Source organism: Orcinus orca, chromosome 18 (genome assembly GCF_937001465.1).
Source record: "Orcinus orca chromosome 18, mOrcOrc1.1, whole genome shotgun sequence".
NCBI lineage: Eukaryota > Metazoa > Chordata > Mammalia > Artiodactyla > Delphinidae > Orcinus > Orcinus orca.
In genome coordinates, this window is record NC_064576.1 from 19,950,594 (window position 1) to 19,967,581 (window position 16,988).

The window sequence follows — 16,988 nt, forward strand, 5'->3', positions numbered from 1 at the left end:
CACAAAATTAAGAATAATGGTTACTTCTGAAGCTGGAGATAAATGAGATAGATGATACTCTAAAGTTAAGAGAAATGATCTGTTTCATAAACTGGTTAATAGATATACTGGTATTCATCCTATCACTAATTATGGAAGGCAGAATGATTCCCAAAGACACCCACACCCTAATCCCTGGAACCTATGAATATGTTACGTTACATGATAAAAAGGGCTTTGCAGATATAATTGAGTTTAAGGATTTCAAAATAGGGAAATTATCCTGCATTATCTCAATGGGCCAAATCTAATTACATGAACTCTTAAAAGCAGAGAAGTTTTTTCAACTGGATTTAAATAAGATGTGGCAGGAGGAGATTCAAAATCTGAGGGAGGCAACCACACAAAGCACACACAAGAAGGGATGCAGGTGGCCTTGAGAAGCAGAGAGGTCCTTGGCTAATAGCCTGCAAGAAAATGGAGACCTCACTCCTATATCGGCAAGGAACCAAATTTGGCCAGCCAACTAAATGAGGCTGGCAGCAGATTCATCCCCAGTGCCTCCAAAAAGGAACACAGTTCTGCCAATACTGTGATTTTGACCTTGTGAGATTTTAAGCAGAGGACCCAAATGAGAATAAGAAATCATGAATTGATTTCTCTGGAGTGGAAAAGAAGTGAAGGTTGAAATTGGACCACATTCTAAGAGAAGTATAATTAGATAAAGTTAATGTTCCAAGCAGGATCTATATGTTCTATTTCTAATTTCTAATCTTCACAGAGCTTCTAAATCCTTTCTGCCTCTTAGCATAGATTTAATCATCACTCTCCCTGAAAGTGATTTAAAATGAATTCATTATGTGGCTTATTTATTTAACAGTTGAACAAGGGGAGCTTCCAAATCTAATCATAGCCTAAAACAAATAAATTACAATATATAAACAAGCAACAGCCACAATTTAGTATATACAATTAGAATTTTATCTATACATTTTTCCATGGGTCATCAGGATTTGAAGAGATGCACTTAAATATTATTATGCTTTTCTGAGTTTTTCATGTCTTTTCTGCTCTAAGTAGCTAAATGTATAGAACAATTGATTTTTCTCTCCTAAAAAAGGGAGACTAAACTGTAATATGGTCTTTAAACATTCACCTCTGAAACAGTTCCTAAACTCTACACTGGATAATCAGAGAAAGAGGACATTGACGTATGCAACCAGAGATCCTGTTGGTGTGATCAAAATACTGTAGTGGTTTAACCAGTTAGTGATGAAGGCAGAAGAGGATTGATGGGAGAACAGGAAGATTAGAACATTTTACTCAGGAAAGCTTGAAAGTTAAATTTAGTTTTTTCCCTTGTTGCTTCTTAAAATTGTGACTTAGTGGTTTGCACTTGGATAAAGCTAAGAACATTTTCATGTTTAGGAACAAAGTGTCCTTGCAAACAATCATTTAAAAGGGAGTAAGCTAACGAGGAAAGGACAATAAACATTCTATCACTTATTCAATATACAGTAAAAACTTATCAAGATGCCAGGTACTGACATTTCTTGGAATGGGGAATCTCTAACAATTTATACTGCCCCATTTGAAACCTATAAGTTGAGTCATCTGAAGCACATAGGGCTGTACTCCCTTCTCACAGCAGCTTAGAAATTCTTAGCTATAGGAAGTTAGCATTTAACCTAGCAGAAAATCTGGAATCAACCCTAGTTGAAGACTCATATTCATTGTGGGAGAAACATTATTATGACCTCCTGGAAAAAGACAGCTGAATTGACAATTATGCATGTATGCCTGGGATAAGTGAATCAAGTAAACCAATGAAATCTTTTTGAATCTAAATGTCTTCATATGCAAAATGAGGACACTTTTTTTTTTTAAGTTTCAAGAGGGTATTGTGAGAATTAATGAAAATGTTTAGATTGCCAGCCTCTTTTATGTTCCTGTACCCTTTATATATACTTTCCTAACTAGAACTTTTCTTTGAGATTTATGTATTGTAAATCTTCTTAATGCTACTAAAACAGTCTATCAAAGTGTAAATGTGATTACACTACACTCCTCCTTCATATCCCAAGAGTGACTACTTCCCTCATGGCTTGAACTCAAATTTTTTGGTATCAGTATACAAAAAAAATCCATGAGCTGGACCTAGCTACTCCCTAACTTTCATGTTTTGCTTAGAAAATACTAAATCCCTTGCTTTTTAAAATAGACACCAGGGCTTCCCTGGTGGCGCAGTGGTTGAGAGTCCGCCTGCCGATGCAGGGGACACGGGTTCGTGCCCCGGTCCAGGAGGATCCCACGTGCCCCAGTCCGGGAGGATCCCACATGCCGCGGAGCGGTTGGGCCCGTGAGCCATGGCCGCTGAGCCTGCGCGTCCGGAGCCTGTGCTCCGCAACGGGAAAGGCCACAGCAGCGAGAGGCCTGCGTACCGCAAAAAAAAAAAAAAAAAAAAAAAAAGACACCAGTTTCTTTCCACTTACACTAATTAGTCTTCATGTTCCTCATTCTCTGACAAATCTGTGTGTGTTGGGGGGGGGGGGAGTGGAGGTGTTCTTATCTCTAGTTATCAGTAATCTAGCTATTCTAATCCTTTAAGAGACCTCAGCTTTCACGCCCTTAGAAAATTTCCCCTGATAAAACCATCTAACACCAATTACCCTTCACCAAAAACACAAATGACTACATTATATGTTGTTCTTTTGGAGTCTAACCCAAGCTCCGTAGATGAGATTTTAATATGTCTGGCTCTTCATGGTGATTATAAGATCTTTGAGGGCAGGCAATTTGAGGACAATTATTCATATTTATAAACTTAAGTAACTAGCCTAATAAATCTCTGTTGAATTACATAGAAAACACAGTATTTTGAATAGCCAACAGTAGTACTCAGTGCATGTGAGTTAAATATCAACATTTTCAAGACGACAACAGAAAAGTGGTGCAAAATAAAATTAATTTTAAAGTTACTTAAAAACACTCAAATTTATGTTTTGGGGTGTTTTTTGGGTTGTTTTTATTATTAATTAGTTCTACAAATGTTTATTAAGATTATACTTGGTGGGCTTCCCTGGTGGCGCAGTGGTTAAGAATCCGCCTGCCAATGCAGGGGGCACAGGTTCAAGCCCTGGTCCAGGAAGATCCCACATGCCACAGAACAACTAAGCCCGTGGGCCATAACTACTGAGCCTGCACTCTAGAGCCCACGAGCCACAACTACTAAAGCCTGCACACATAGAGCCCGTGCTCGGCAACAAGAAAAGGCACCGCAATGAGAAGCCCGCACACCGCAACAAAGAGTAGCCCCTGCTCACCGCCAACTAGAGTAAGCCTGCGAGCAGCAACAAAGACCCCACACAGCCAAAACTAAATTAATTAATTAATTTAAAAACAGAAAGATTATACTTGGTCAAAGAATATGCTAGGAATTGAGAATATAAAAATGAATTGGGGGCTTCCCTGGTGGCGCAGTGGTTGAGAGTCCGCCTGCCGATGCAGGGGACGTGGGTTCGTGCCCCGGTCCGGGAAGATCCCACATAACACGGAGCGGCTGCGCCCGTGAGCCATGGCCGCTGAGCCTGCGCGTCCGGAGCCTGTGCTCCGCAACGGGAGAGGCCACAACAGTGAGAGGCCCGCATACCACAAAAAAAAAAAAAAAAAAAAAAAAATGAATTGGATACAATCTCTGCAGTGAATGGAGGTCATCAAACACTGGGAAAAGTTCAATATGTAAAACAATAAAAATATATATATATCTAGGTCCAGAAAGTCCAACAAAGAAAGGCAATCTGGAGCTGGCTGTGACTGTAGATTTCGTGAAGAATTTGTGCCGAGTCTATTAAATTAATATAATGTTACTCATTCTGGAAGCCATCAGTCATGCCCACACATTGCGGGGGGCGGGGGGGGGGCGGTGGTGGTGGTACTATCTACTAAAAGTGAACGAAGAAAGTCAGGGTTTCCCCAAATACCATTGCTTGTTTACTTTCATAAAAGATTTCTGGCATTCTACTTGAGAAGAATCATCTTTTTTCAGAAGAGCATACATTCAGAGATGAATTGACCATGAAGCTAAAGATTCACAGCTCCTCATTCAATAGGTTCCTTCAAAGGGCTTTAGCAATGTGTTCACTTTGCTCTTTATAGTGCCTGTGTAAAATTTCAAAATTAAGATGGTGTTTGTTTTTACTTTGCCCCTCTGCCTCCATCAGACTTAGTCTAGAGTCTACAGTGTAAGTGTGGATGCAGGTATTTTTGGAATAAAGATATGGTCAAGGGGAGTAGGGAGTCTTGTGAGATGTACAAATGGTGACAGTCCTGGCTACTTACAGTTAAGATACTGCTAGAACCCTCAGTGTGGAAATGAATTCTAGGAAATAAAATGGAATCATTCCAGATATATTTATTCATGAACTTCTAAATTTATTCAACAATTACTTACTGAGCACCTTTCATGGGTGAGGAACTATGCTAGGAACTAGAAATATAATGATGAACGAAAGAGACATAACCCCACACTGATGGTTCTGACTTCATTCCTTTCTAACAGTACCCGTGCTCACTCTGCTATACGTTTATGAACCTTTCTTTTTATTCTCATTCTAGAGTTACTGTGACAACCTTCCTGGCATCATGATGTAAGCCTAGGCACAGAGGATGTGTTCACTCTTTGAATGTTGTTTACAGCAGGAAGCAATGATGTAGATGTAAAGAAGAAAAGATCTATCCAAAACTATTACCTCCATAGAAAATGTTTTAAATTATTTTTATAAAAAGAGGTGATTAAGGAGTACTCACCTAAATAATATATAGGGAAAATGTTAGAGAGATGTCAAAAAGTAAATTATAAAGAGCATAATGGTATTTTTTTCTGGATTTTGCAGCATTTGAGGCAATTTCCAGTTTTATTAGCTTTGTAATTTATGATGATTTCTCCTCATTCTAAATAAATATTAATTTGTCTATCCAATATTATTTATAATATGTATCCTTTATTTTATATTGTATAAGCTTCAAGGCTCACAAAACCTGAATCTACTGACGGCTATAGTAATGTAGAAATTCATTGTTTATATAGCTTTTTACATATAGTTTCTCAACTACTCCTCTTCTAAATGTGTATTTTGCATCTGCATTTTGCTTCTGAGTAAGAAATTATGGTTCAAAGACTTAAAGACATCTATCTCCCAGGGTCATTCAAGTGAACTGAGGCTCTTCCCACTCCAAGCCCAGGACTTCCCCATATAGAAAAATTTTCCCTATTCACACTGAAGCAGCTAAGTTTGCTAAATTTTGCAGAGCTTTGCTATTTATTTTTTCAAATACATTCTCACATAATGATGAAAATGTTTTTTTCTACGTTATTACCCTGACTCTCCAACACATTTCTGACAGAGTGTATAAAGCATACTCTTATTACAGTGTGTTTGATGACTTGCCTAAGGTCAGGGATATGCTTACTTTCAACTAGACTCTTGGTGTATTTTAAAAAAATCATGTACAGAATTCTTTCATAAAATAATCATATGCTCCTCGAGAAGCAAAAGAACAATGTATACCCAAAGACTTTTCGAGGGTTTGCCAGTAAGCAATTAGAATTTACTCACAAAACTGCAGTGATTTATTTTTATAATACTTTATGACACTGTATCTTTGTATTTCTAATGTAGGATTTTAATGTTTTTACCACCAAAGGAGAGAGTAAGGATTAAGTCAGTGAACTGGAAAATCAGAAAGCTCATTGTACATTCAGTATTTCCTAGACATTGTACATTCAATATTTCCTAGACAAGCTTTTTATGAGCAACTTGTTCTAGTAAACTCTAAAGTAAGATGACAGCATACATGTGAAAAATATTAAACATTCAATAGTTCAAAAAGATTGAAAGATAGTGGTAGTTTTCAGTAGAATAGTGAATGATAAAATAAATTTTAAATTATATATATTCAATAAAGAGATTATACATCTTTAAAACATGAATATTGTAGCATAAAATGCCTTGTTAATCACAAAACACCAAAGAAATGTTATTTCATGCAAAATGCAAATGACAGAGGAAATATAACACAAGTGAATATTCAATAATTAATTGAGAAACAAAGTACAAATTACCCAAGCCTGTTTTAGTACAAGTATTTAGTGATAATTACTAGCATATACTAAACTTTATCCCTCAGAATACACTACGCTAAAATTAAATAGAAATTATATTCTTTGCTTTCTGCTGTTATATGTAACTTCTATATAATATTAGCAAAAATGAATATAACTCAGAATTTCAATTAAATTAATTTTCCAGGTTTTGGGGGATGCTCCAGGATAGATGAAACAATTACAGTCTGTGCTTAGTTTCTATCACACCATGTATACAGGGAAAACAGGATGGATTATTAATCCATGGAAAATACAAGCCATTATTTAGAGTGTGAAGGTGTTCCTTTGATAGAAAACAAAAGTTTGTCATAACTACTATTTATCAGCTCCCTCCTACATCTTTAATTTTAGATTTTCTTCACCCTCAGCCTGTACTTACACTGGACTGGGATTCTTGCCTGCTACAGTTCCAGAGATTTTTATCTCTGTAAGGTATGAGCCCTTTGTGGGCTTACCTTTATTGGACTAGGGTTACTGCAATACTCTATTCACAATTATCACCAGGCACAAAACATCAAAAGACATTCTAGAGAATCTCTTGAGTTCATGACTTACTTCCAGCTTTCCAAGGATATCAGAATCAATAAATCTTCTATTTACCTCCGACCCACTGGCAAGAAGAGCCCACACTGGCCAGTGGTGTACCTCTTTTAGGAACCAGGGACTGAGGCTGGGCAGGGCCTACCTGAGTAGGAACAAGGAACACACCCTCCATGAGTGGGTAATCTGTGAAAAGGTGCAAGAGGAGCCAATACTATGTTCACTCCATGGTCTGGTTCTAAGTCCTCAAGATTTTGGAGGTGAGGTGTCGAATCACATATTCTTGGGTATAAGAATCTAACTGAAAGTGCATCATGAATGTTTGCCAAGTCCAATCAGCAAAATTGTATAGTAAAGACTACCAAGTTCAGATAACTTAAGTTTCAGTAGTCCATATGCCTACTGAAACATGGAGAGTAAATGTGAACTGCATTTGATCCTTCTTATGGAGGGAACTGAAAAGACAATTGCCAGAGCAGCAGCCCGTAACATTTTTTCCATTATTACCAACAAAATACCACATCTGCCCTAGCAACTATGAGTAGGGTTATGATTTCTTGGTATAAGATGTACTTACCTAGTGTGATTCACCACAATCCATGTGTTGCTGATTTCTTTCAGGGACACACAGGAGAGCTGAATGGGGAAATGGCAGGCACTGACACCCCTAAACCCTTTAAGTTTTTCATGGAGGTCCTTTCTAATTTCTGAATTTTCCCTGGGATATGGCTTGTAACTTCTGATTTACTTCTTGGGTGGTTTGGGGATCAGGTTTAGGGATTACCTATTAGCCCTTCCTAATATGATGGGTCTTAACTCCAGTCAGGAAACAAATATGGGAGTTCCATTAGATATCATGCATATCTATCCCAATTATGTACTCTAGAACTAAAGAAATAACAATAGTGTGGGTCCACAAATCCACAGGCCTCAGGCAAGGTAAACTTCTTTTAAGACTTCATAGTATGGGATGGATGGATGGATGGATGGACGGACGGACAGACAGATACACAGAGAAATATGTAGATAGGTTGATAGATAGACAAATTTTCACCTTGCCAAATAAGTCCTCTTCCTTATGGAAGGACCATGATGTCATTTGGATCCCCTGACATTTCAGATCCTATATTTAAAAGCCTTCACGTGGCTTTATAATTTCTCTTCCTTCAATGCACAGTTCCCTGGTAAATGCCTATGGGTTGCTTAGAAAAAGACTGGAGAAATATTTATTTCATATTATTGAGGTGATACTGTAGAGAAGTTTTTCAAGAGGGCAGAGCATCCTCTTCAGTCTGTGAACTGGTTTAGACCTAGAAACTGGTGGGATATGAGAATTTTCCATTGTAGCATCTGACATCTTGTACTTTTGCTTGCCACCTCTTGATATTTTCAGGAAAATAAACACATTTACAGTAAAATACAACTAAAAGTACGAAGTTAAACTGTATTTGTCCACTCATATGTTCTAATTATCTATTTCTGTTTAACAAATTAGTCCAAAACTTACTGGCTTAAAACAAATGCTTAATTTTGCTCACAATATTGTGGGTCAGAAATTCAGGAAAAGCTCAGCTGGCTGATTGTGTCTGATCCATGTGCCATCTGGGCTTGAGAAGTTGGCAGCCAAGATGGTTTTTATTCACATTTCTAGTCAATATGGCTCACAGTGACACATCTACCATATTCTGTTGGTCAAAGAGAGAGAGAGGCCACCCAGATACAAGGGAGGAGGTTTAGATGCTACCTCTCATTAGGAGGAGTGTCAACCTGGATCCGTCGTGAACCTATCACACTATTTTGCCCATGGGAAACTCAAAGATTAAGGTAACCTTTTTGCCACTCCAGATCTCCTGTTCATTATATCAATAGTAATTAGAATCCCGAAGTGTCATAATATGGCCTCTGGCATTTTAAAAGAATATAATTTCCATGAATTGCAGGAAATCTAGCTAGATGGAAGCATCTTTTAAAATCTATCCAAGCCTACATATTATATCAAACACTGATTCAATCAAATATTCCGAGGCCCCATCACTGGTGTATCTCTTAAAGCTTTAGTGAAGGGTGCGTCACACCAAAGTAGGAAGCATTCTTCACCCTTATGCAACAAATCCATTCTTACAATCCCATCATTTCTGTAGCCTTCTGAGTCCTTTTTCAGTACTCTACTCTGATAACCACAGCACATCATCACATTTACAGTTGGCCATCACTATGTTTACAATTTAAGAATCACCCCAGCAGAGTGTTATGACTAGTTCCATGCGTCCTGGGTAAGAAAGTTAAACACAATTCATGAAGATGTATTCTCATGCCAATAAATTCCTCCCTGCCAAGTCTTTCATTCTGCCCACAAGTCCAATATCAACAAGACCTACTCCCTCATGTGTTCCTCTGTTTTCCTTCTGGTTTGTATTAACTAGGAACTCCAATTATCCTACAAGGCCTTTCCTTACAGCAGAAATTCTATTTCCCTGTTGGTATGTGCTGAGAAGTGACTCCAGTTATTGGTCCAAGAGGCAATAAGCAAAAGCAGACGTGGAGCTTGACAAAGACAAGCTTTATCTTGCATTGCTCTCTTCCAACAAGTGAGAGGGGTTAAGTCCTCCACCCGGTCCAGGGGATTGAGAATCTGGAGGTTCAAGATTCTCACAGTCATCTATTTAAATGACCCAATCACAGACCTCTGACTTGTACTATTTTCCTTAGAGGGCCTGAGGACTCGGCATAAAGTGTCTTTAAAAACTATGAGTTCAATATTTTTTGAGCTCTGCCACTCATATAATTAAATCCAGGACTTGGTTTTCTCCACAGTATCCTTATTGTTCCAAGAAGCATGAATCTCTTTAACTCAGCCATGAGTTAAAGCTTGCCCAGCATGACTTAAGGAACTGAGTTACCCAGTTATCCAACACTTCAACTTCAACTTCTACATGTGCCTTATCACAGCCCTCCACTCATGACAGCCTAGAAAAGTTTGATCATTTTGTATGCCTGGTCTAATCGCCACTTCACCACAATGTGGTCCTTTTGTCATCAGATAGGTAAAGTGGTCCACTTCCAGAATGCTATGTTATGCAGAGTGGGGCTGTTCTTATCACCACATTCTTAGTCTGTATTTCCTTCCAAAGGCTCAGTTTCAGTTAAGGTCTTACCTACAGGCTATTTGACTTGAATGTGACTCCAGAGAGAAGGAGTGAGAGTAGAGTGAAACAAGGAAGGAGAAAAGGCCAATACAAAGATACAGTTTTCAGTTGGCAACCTCTGTGGAGGACTAGTATTCTAATCCTCTAGAAACTTCTGAGGAATCCTATAAACAGGTCCCTTAGGGAGGAAATGGAGATGCTTTAACCATTCTGTTTCTATTCTGGCTGGGTAAAGGCTTCACAGGGCCACAGGCTCTGCTGCCCTTGGGGATACACATGTATGAGTCAAAAAAGGCTCCTGTAAGATCCCAAGCTGCACCATCAGAGAAGTTCCAGTTCCAGGCAGGAACTAGAGAAATGTGGTGCCTGCTAAGGTGGGACCTTTTCAGCATGAAGCGTGTCAAAGCTTGTGTAGAACTCTTGCTCTGTGACATGAATCAAACATGAGGCCAGTAGGATCTTAGATATTGCTCAAGAGCCCATCTGAGAAAGAGTCCAAGAGAGAGATGACATGAGATATAAAAAAAGGTGATAGACTTTAACCATGAAGTAAATACAACAAAACTTGGCGATGGCTTTATATACTTGGTGTAAAGGGTAGGAGGATTCAAATATTCTGGATTTTGGAACCCTGTGTCTGAAAAAGCTGAACCAAAAATAGGTTTGGGGTTAAAAACCAATTTCAATGGCTTGCCATGAAATGGAGCAGGACCCTGTGGTCCTTGCCCCCCACCCCCACCCCATGTCCGCAGCCTGCCTTTTGTCTGTGGAAAAACTGTAACCGAAGAATAAGTTTAATCAGAGAAGTGAGAAAATGCAGAAACAAAGGAAAACAGTCTCCATTTCTCTAGGAGGTGGGTCAAAAAGGATCTTGCTGTGATTTATGTCATACAGTGTTCTGCCCATGTTTTCCTCTAAGAGTTTTATAGTGTCTTACATTTAGGTCTTTAATCCATTTTATTTTTGTGTATGGTGTTAGGGAGCGTTCTAATTTCATTCTTTTACTTGTAGTTGTCCAGTTTTCCCAGCACCACTTACTGAAGAGGCTGTCTTCTCTCCATTGTATATTCTTGCCTCCTTTATCAAAGATAAGGTGACCATATGTGTGTGGGTTTATCTCTGGGCTTTCTATCCTGTTCCACTGATCTATATTTCTGTTTTTGTGCCAGTACCATACTGTCTTGATTACTGTAGCTTTGCAGTATAGTCTTAAGTCCGGGAGGCTGATTCCTACAGCTCCATTTTACTTTCTCAAGATTCCTTTGGCTATTCGGGGTCTTCTGTGTTTCCATAGAAATTGTGAAATTTTTTGTTCTACTTCTGTGAAAAATGCCACTGGTAGTTTGATAGGGATTGCACTGAATCTGTAGATTTCTTTGGGTACTATAGTCATTTTCACAATGTTGATATTTCTAACCCAAGAACATGGTATATCTCTCCATCTGTTTGTATCATCTTTCATTTCTTTCATCTGTGTCTTATAGTTTTCTGCATACAGGTCTTCTGTCTCCTTAGGTAGGTTTATTCCTAGGTATTTTATTCTTTTTGTTGCAATGGTAAATGGGAGTGTTTCCTTAATGTATCTTTCAGATTTTTCATCATTAGTGTATAGGAATGCCAGAGATTTCTGTGCATTACTTTTGTATCCTGCTAATTTACCAAATTCATTGATTAGCTCTAGTAGTTTCCTGGTAGCATCTTTAGGATTCTCTATGTATGGTATCATGTCATCTGTAAATAGTGACAGTTTTACTTCTTCTTTTCCAATTTAGATTCCTTTTATTTCTTTTTCATCTCTGATTGCTGTGGCTAAAACTTCTAAAACTATGTTGAATAATAGTTGTGAGAGTGGGCCACCTTGTCCTGTTCCTGATCTTAGTGGAAATGGTTTCAGTTTTTCACCATTGAGAACCATGTTGGCTGTGGGTTTGTCATATATGGCCTTTATTATGTTGAGGTAACTTCCCTCTGTGCCTACTTTCTGGAGGGTTTTTATCATAAATGGGTGTTGAATTTTGTCAATTCATCAATAATAAATGTAACTGTATAATAGTAAAGTTATTGCCTATTGTCTATTTGTCTGGATGGGAGACTCTGGATCATCAAATCAGGTTAGAATTACACTTTAAAAATATTAAGTAACCCAGTACAATAAGAATATATTAAGTAGGAAACAGGCTTACAAGTTTAGGACTCATCGATTAATTAAGTCATTCTTACGACAAATATTTTCTGAGCACCCTCCACATATGAGACACTGGATGAAAGCATAACTTCCCTAGAGATGCTGAGCTGAATACTGGTTTAACAACACACTGCATATTCAATGTAACTCACTGTTTAGATGAACAGCCAATATATACTATATATAGTTATTATTATAAACAGGGGATTTTCATCTTTGTAAGTTTTAGTAATAAAGAAGCTTAATGAGTATTGGTGTATATATATGTTAACAATATTGATATGTTAGCTATTGGAACCAAATAGTAATTCTAAATCGGTCAAGTTAATTCCTTTTGGATTTTATGAATTCTCCTTGTCAATCTTAGTCTATAATAGTTTTCCTTTTCTTCTATTTTTTCTAAATAAAATTACTTTTTCTTTGGTCTGGAGAATATTTCAATTCTTTCGTTTCATGAACTCCACCTACCTGAAGACAGACTGGGCTTGTGGATATTAAGCAGGTGCCAATATACTTTTTTAAACTCAGGTCTGAAGCTTGCTGAAGAAGCAAGATTCCTTCCTGACCTTTTGATTAGAGTCAAGCATGATCTGTTTAATACTCAACAGAACTTGCTATTTTAGCAATAAAATTTCCAGAAGAATTTCAGGGGCTTATTTCCAATTTTGTTTTGGCTCTCAACACACAGATTCATACCCATCCCACTAACCCTTTCATTAATGCATTTACTAGGTCGTCTGACTCTTATTTCCGCTGGCCTTGGAGGACTGTGCAACTTCCAAATATCCTAGACTCTTCACTCGTCTTCTCTAAACCAGCACACAGACTATAAGGGAAAACCAAAACTTGACATGACTAGTGAGTAAGAAGTCTTTATCCTCAATTTTTCTGTCTTTTCAAGTGCCTGTTAACTAACTCTTTTCCAGAATTCACATCTATTTACAATTAGATTCCCAAGTCAATGAACACTCCATTTTAGACCTTAGCATTCTGATATCTGAAAAGGCCATTGACTTATTTGTGAAACTGTAGGAAATGCTGAAAAATCAGTGGCTGATTTTTGGCAACATGCATGTTTTAGTCGCAGCCTGGATCTTAGAAATCTTAGAGAACTAAGTAACAAAAAGACAGGATGTTCACATCTGAGGAATGTAATCACTATGCTTGTCTGTGTCTCTCTCCAGGCAGGTTAGTTAGAACTGATATTTCCACTTTTATTTCATTTTCTTTAAATCTAGTGACCATCTTCCAGTATATATATATTTGGCTACAAGTCTTCCAAAGCCATGCCTTAGTGGGCATGTGAACTAATTATGGAAGTACTACAAGCAACAGTCACATCGGCTGTGATACTTTGGAATGTTATGGTCTACCACATTCTCACGCTAAAGTGAAAGAATCCTCATTATCAGGCACCATGTCTGAATGCTACAGTCAGTAAGAATTTGCTGCTAGTAAATCCATTCAAGAGCATTAACATATATTCTAGGCAGGGCTGCTTTTAAAAGAGAAACTCATTCCAAACTAGTTCAAAAGGTGATTATTTCTATACCTGTTGCTATGTAAATAAATATGATGTATGCATGTATACAAAATAAATAATATCAATAGAGTTAACAGTTATTTTAAACACTAACCAAGGACTAGCCACTGAGCTGATAATTTAACAAGGATTCTCTGAATTCTCACAAAAACCATATTTCTGTGCTCATTTTATAGTTGCTTCCTCTGGTAAAAATTCCACAATCTGACTGGTTTCTGTGTCTAATTTAATTGGTTTGCATATCTCATTTTAAAACTACCAAGAGATAACTAATGCTCTGAATTAGGTTTAGAGGACAGTTTCTTATCCATGTAGATTTTTAATCCTATAAAACTGTTAAAGAGGTCAATTTTTAAAAACTGCTTCTTAAGCTCTGATTGATGATGTAACTTTTCATGTGATATTTTTGACCTAAAATTTAATGGAAATCCTAAAATAAATTAGTCAAATATCTTTACCTAAATCATTTATTCCAAGTATTCTGAAGTTCCACAAATCTCTTGTAAATCTTTCAATCTATTACTTACACCTAAACATCTACCAGTATACAATAGTAAATTTTATACCTATTTTGAATCTCGCTTCAATATTGTTAGTTATGCTCAAATTTCTCTTTCACCTTCCCTATAAATGAACACTATTCTGTTACTTCAAAGTGCATCTGTGTCTATACTTTCTTCACCTGCCCTTTGCAGTGCAGAATGTAACAGAGGTAAGGTTGACACCCTTGTCTATTCTGCTATATTCAATTTTGCAGTAGTTAGCATTTCCACTGAAGAGTCTGTTATTACTCAAACCATTTCATGTAAAAACTCAAGAAATTCATCTCAGGCTGTTTATTTCAAAGGCAGACACCATAAATTGGGACTGGGATATACATGTTCACTTTATTCAATACTCTTCTGGCATATGCTATAACAAGTAAATTTCCATTCTGAAACTGATGTTAAGCAGCCTCTAAGCACGTAGCAGTACTATTAGCAGCATAAGGCAAATGCAATAATCCTATTATCAACCCCTTTGCTTCCAGTTTATTCCCTACCAAAATCAATCATTTTAACTGCTGCTATATAATCTTTCAAAATATCACTTTCATCACGTCATAATATTGGCCAAAACACTATGTCAAAATTCATTGTCTCAAAGAGTAAGAATAATTTTCTTTCCACATTTTTCCAGTTCCCAAACTACCTTTCTAATTTTATGTACTAAATATCCTAATACCAATGTTTTCCATGCTAATTAAAGTGTTCTGCTTAAAGCCTTCACACTGCATTCCCCTAATTTTCTAACACTCGCGCTGAAATAACTTTCTTTGTCAGTCATATGTTTCTTTCTCAGTCATAATCTTCTTCATAATCTTATTTTCAGATGAGAATCCCAGAATATATACATTTTTTTTCCTGCTTCCACCTCCCCCCCAAAATCTGGAGTTTATTAGTTGATTTCGTCACAAATTCTCTAACCTCTATTAACTTGCATGTTAAATGATGATACTGTGCGTTATATTTGTCTTAAATTGTCCCACTTTTCTCTTATTCATGATGTAGAATTTGTGTAATTCAGTGTATGTGCTGCTAAACTATGTTAAATATTTGAAGATACCCAAACTTCAGTAAACCTAGTAAACACAAATTATGTTGTAATTATTAGTGATGTTACAACAGATCAAAAGCTGAAAAGAAATTATACAAATTAAGGGACTAAAGTACAACAGTAAGCTTTTTCAAAATATTTCTCCTTATAATGTATCCCCCTCCCTATATTTGTACAATATACAGACTATACTACAAAGCTACAGTAATCAAGACAATATGGTACTGGCACAAAAACAGAAATATAGATCAATGGAACAGGACAGAAAGCCCAGAGATAGACCCACATACCTATGGTCAACTAATCTATGACAAAGGAGGCAAGGATGTACAATGGAGAAAAGACAGTCTCTTCAATAAGTGGTGCTGGGAAAACTGGACAGCTACATGTAAAAGAATGAAATTAGAACACTCCCTGACACCATACACAAAAATAAACTCAAAATGGATTAGAGACCTACATGTAAGACCGGACAAAATAAAACTCTTAGAGGAAAACATAGGAAGAACACTCTTTGACATAAATCACAGCAAGATCTTTTTTGATCCACTTCCTAGAGTAATGAAAATAAAAGCAAAAATAAACAAATGGGACCTAATGAAACTTCAAAACTTTTTCACAGCAAAGCAAACCATAAACAAGATTAAAAGACAACCCTCGGAATGGGAGAAAATATTTGCAAATGAATCAACGGACAAAGGATTAATCTCCAAAATATATAAACAGCTCATCCAGCTCAATATTAAAAAAACACACAACCCAATCCAAAAGTGGGCAGAAGACCTAAATAGACATTTCTCCAAAGAAGACATACAGATTGTCAAGAAGCACATGAAAAGCTGCTCAACATCACTAATTATTAGAAAAATGCAAATCAAAACTACAATGAGGTATCACCTCACAGCAGTTAGAATGAGCATCATCAGAAAATCTACAAACAACAAATGCTGGAGACGGGGTGGAGAAAAGGGAACCCTCTTGCACTGTTGGTGGGAATGTAAGTTGATACAGCCACTATGGAGAAGAGTATGGAGGTTCCTTAAAAAACTAAAAATAGAATTACCGTATGATCCAGTAATCCCACTACTGGGCATATACCCAGAGAAAACCATAATTCAAAAAAACACATGCACCCCAATGTTCATTGCAGCACTATTTACAATAGCCAGGTCATGGAAGCAACCTAAATGCCCATCGACAGACAAATGGATAATGAAGTTGTGGTACATATATACAATGGAATATTACTCAGCCATAAAAAGGAAGGAAATTGGGTCATTTGTTGAGACAAAATTGGGTCATTTGTTGAGACAAAAATTTCTAACAAATAAATAAAGAAAAGGGTAACATCATTAGTCATTAGGAAAATACAATGTATATTGTATTTTATACAGCTATACACCACTCACACTCACCAGAATGGCTATGTTTCAAGAAAGAAAAACAGTGTTGGTGAGGATGTGAATAAATTAGAAACCTTTTACCTTACTAATAAGAATGTAAAATGCTTCACTGTGTGGAACATGATTTGGCAGTACCTCAGATAATTAAACATGCAATTACCATATGACCCAGCAATTCCACTCCTAGGTGTATACACAAAAATGATTGAAAACAAGTACTCAAACAAATATATGCTTGTTCAGAGCACCATTACTGACAGTAGTCAGAAGGTAGAATAAACCCAGACGTTTATCAACAGATGAACAGATAAACAAATTGTGGCATATACATGCAATGGAATATTTTTCAGCCATAAAAGGAAGTGACATACTAATACATGATATACAACATGGATGAACCTGGAAACATAATGTTTAGTGACAGAAGTCAGAC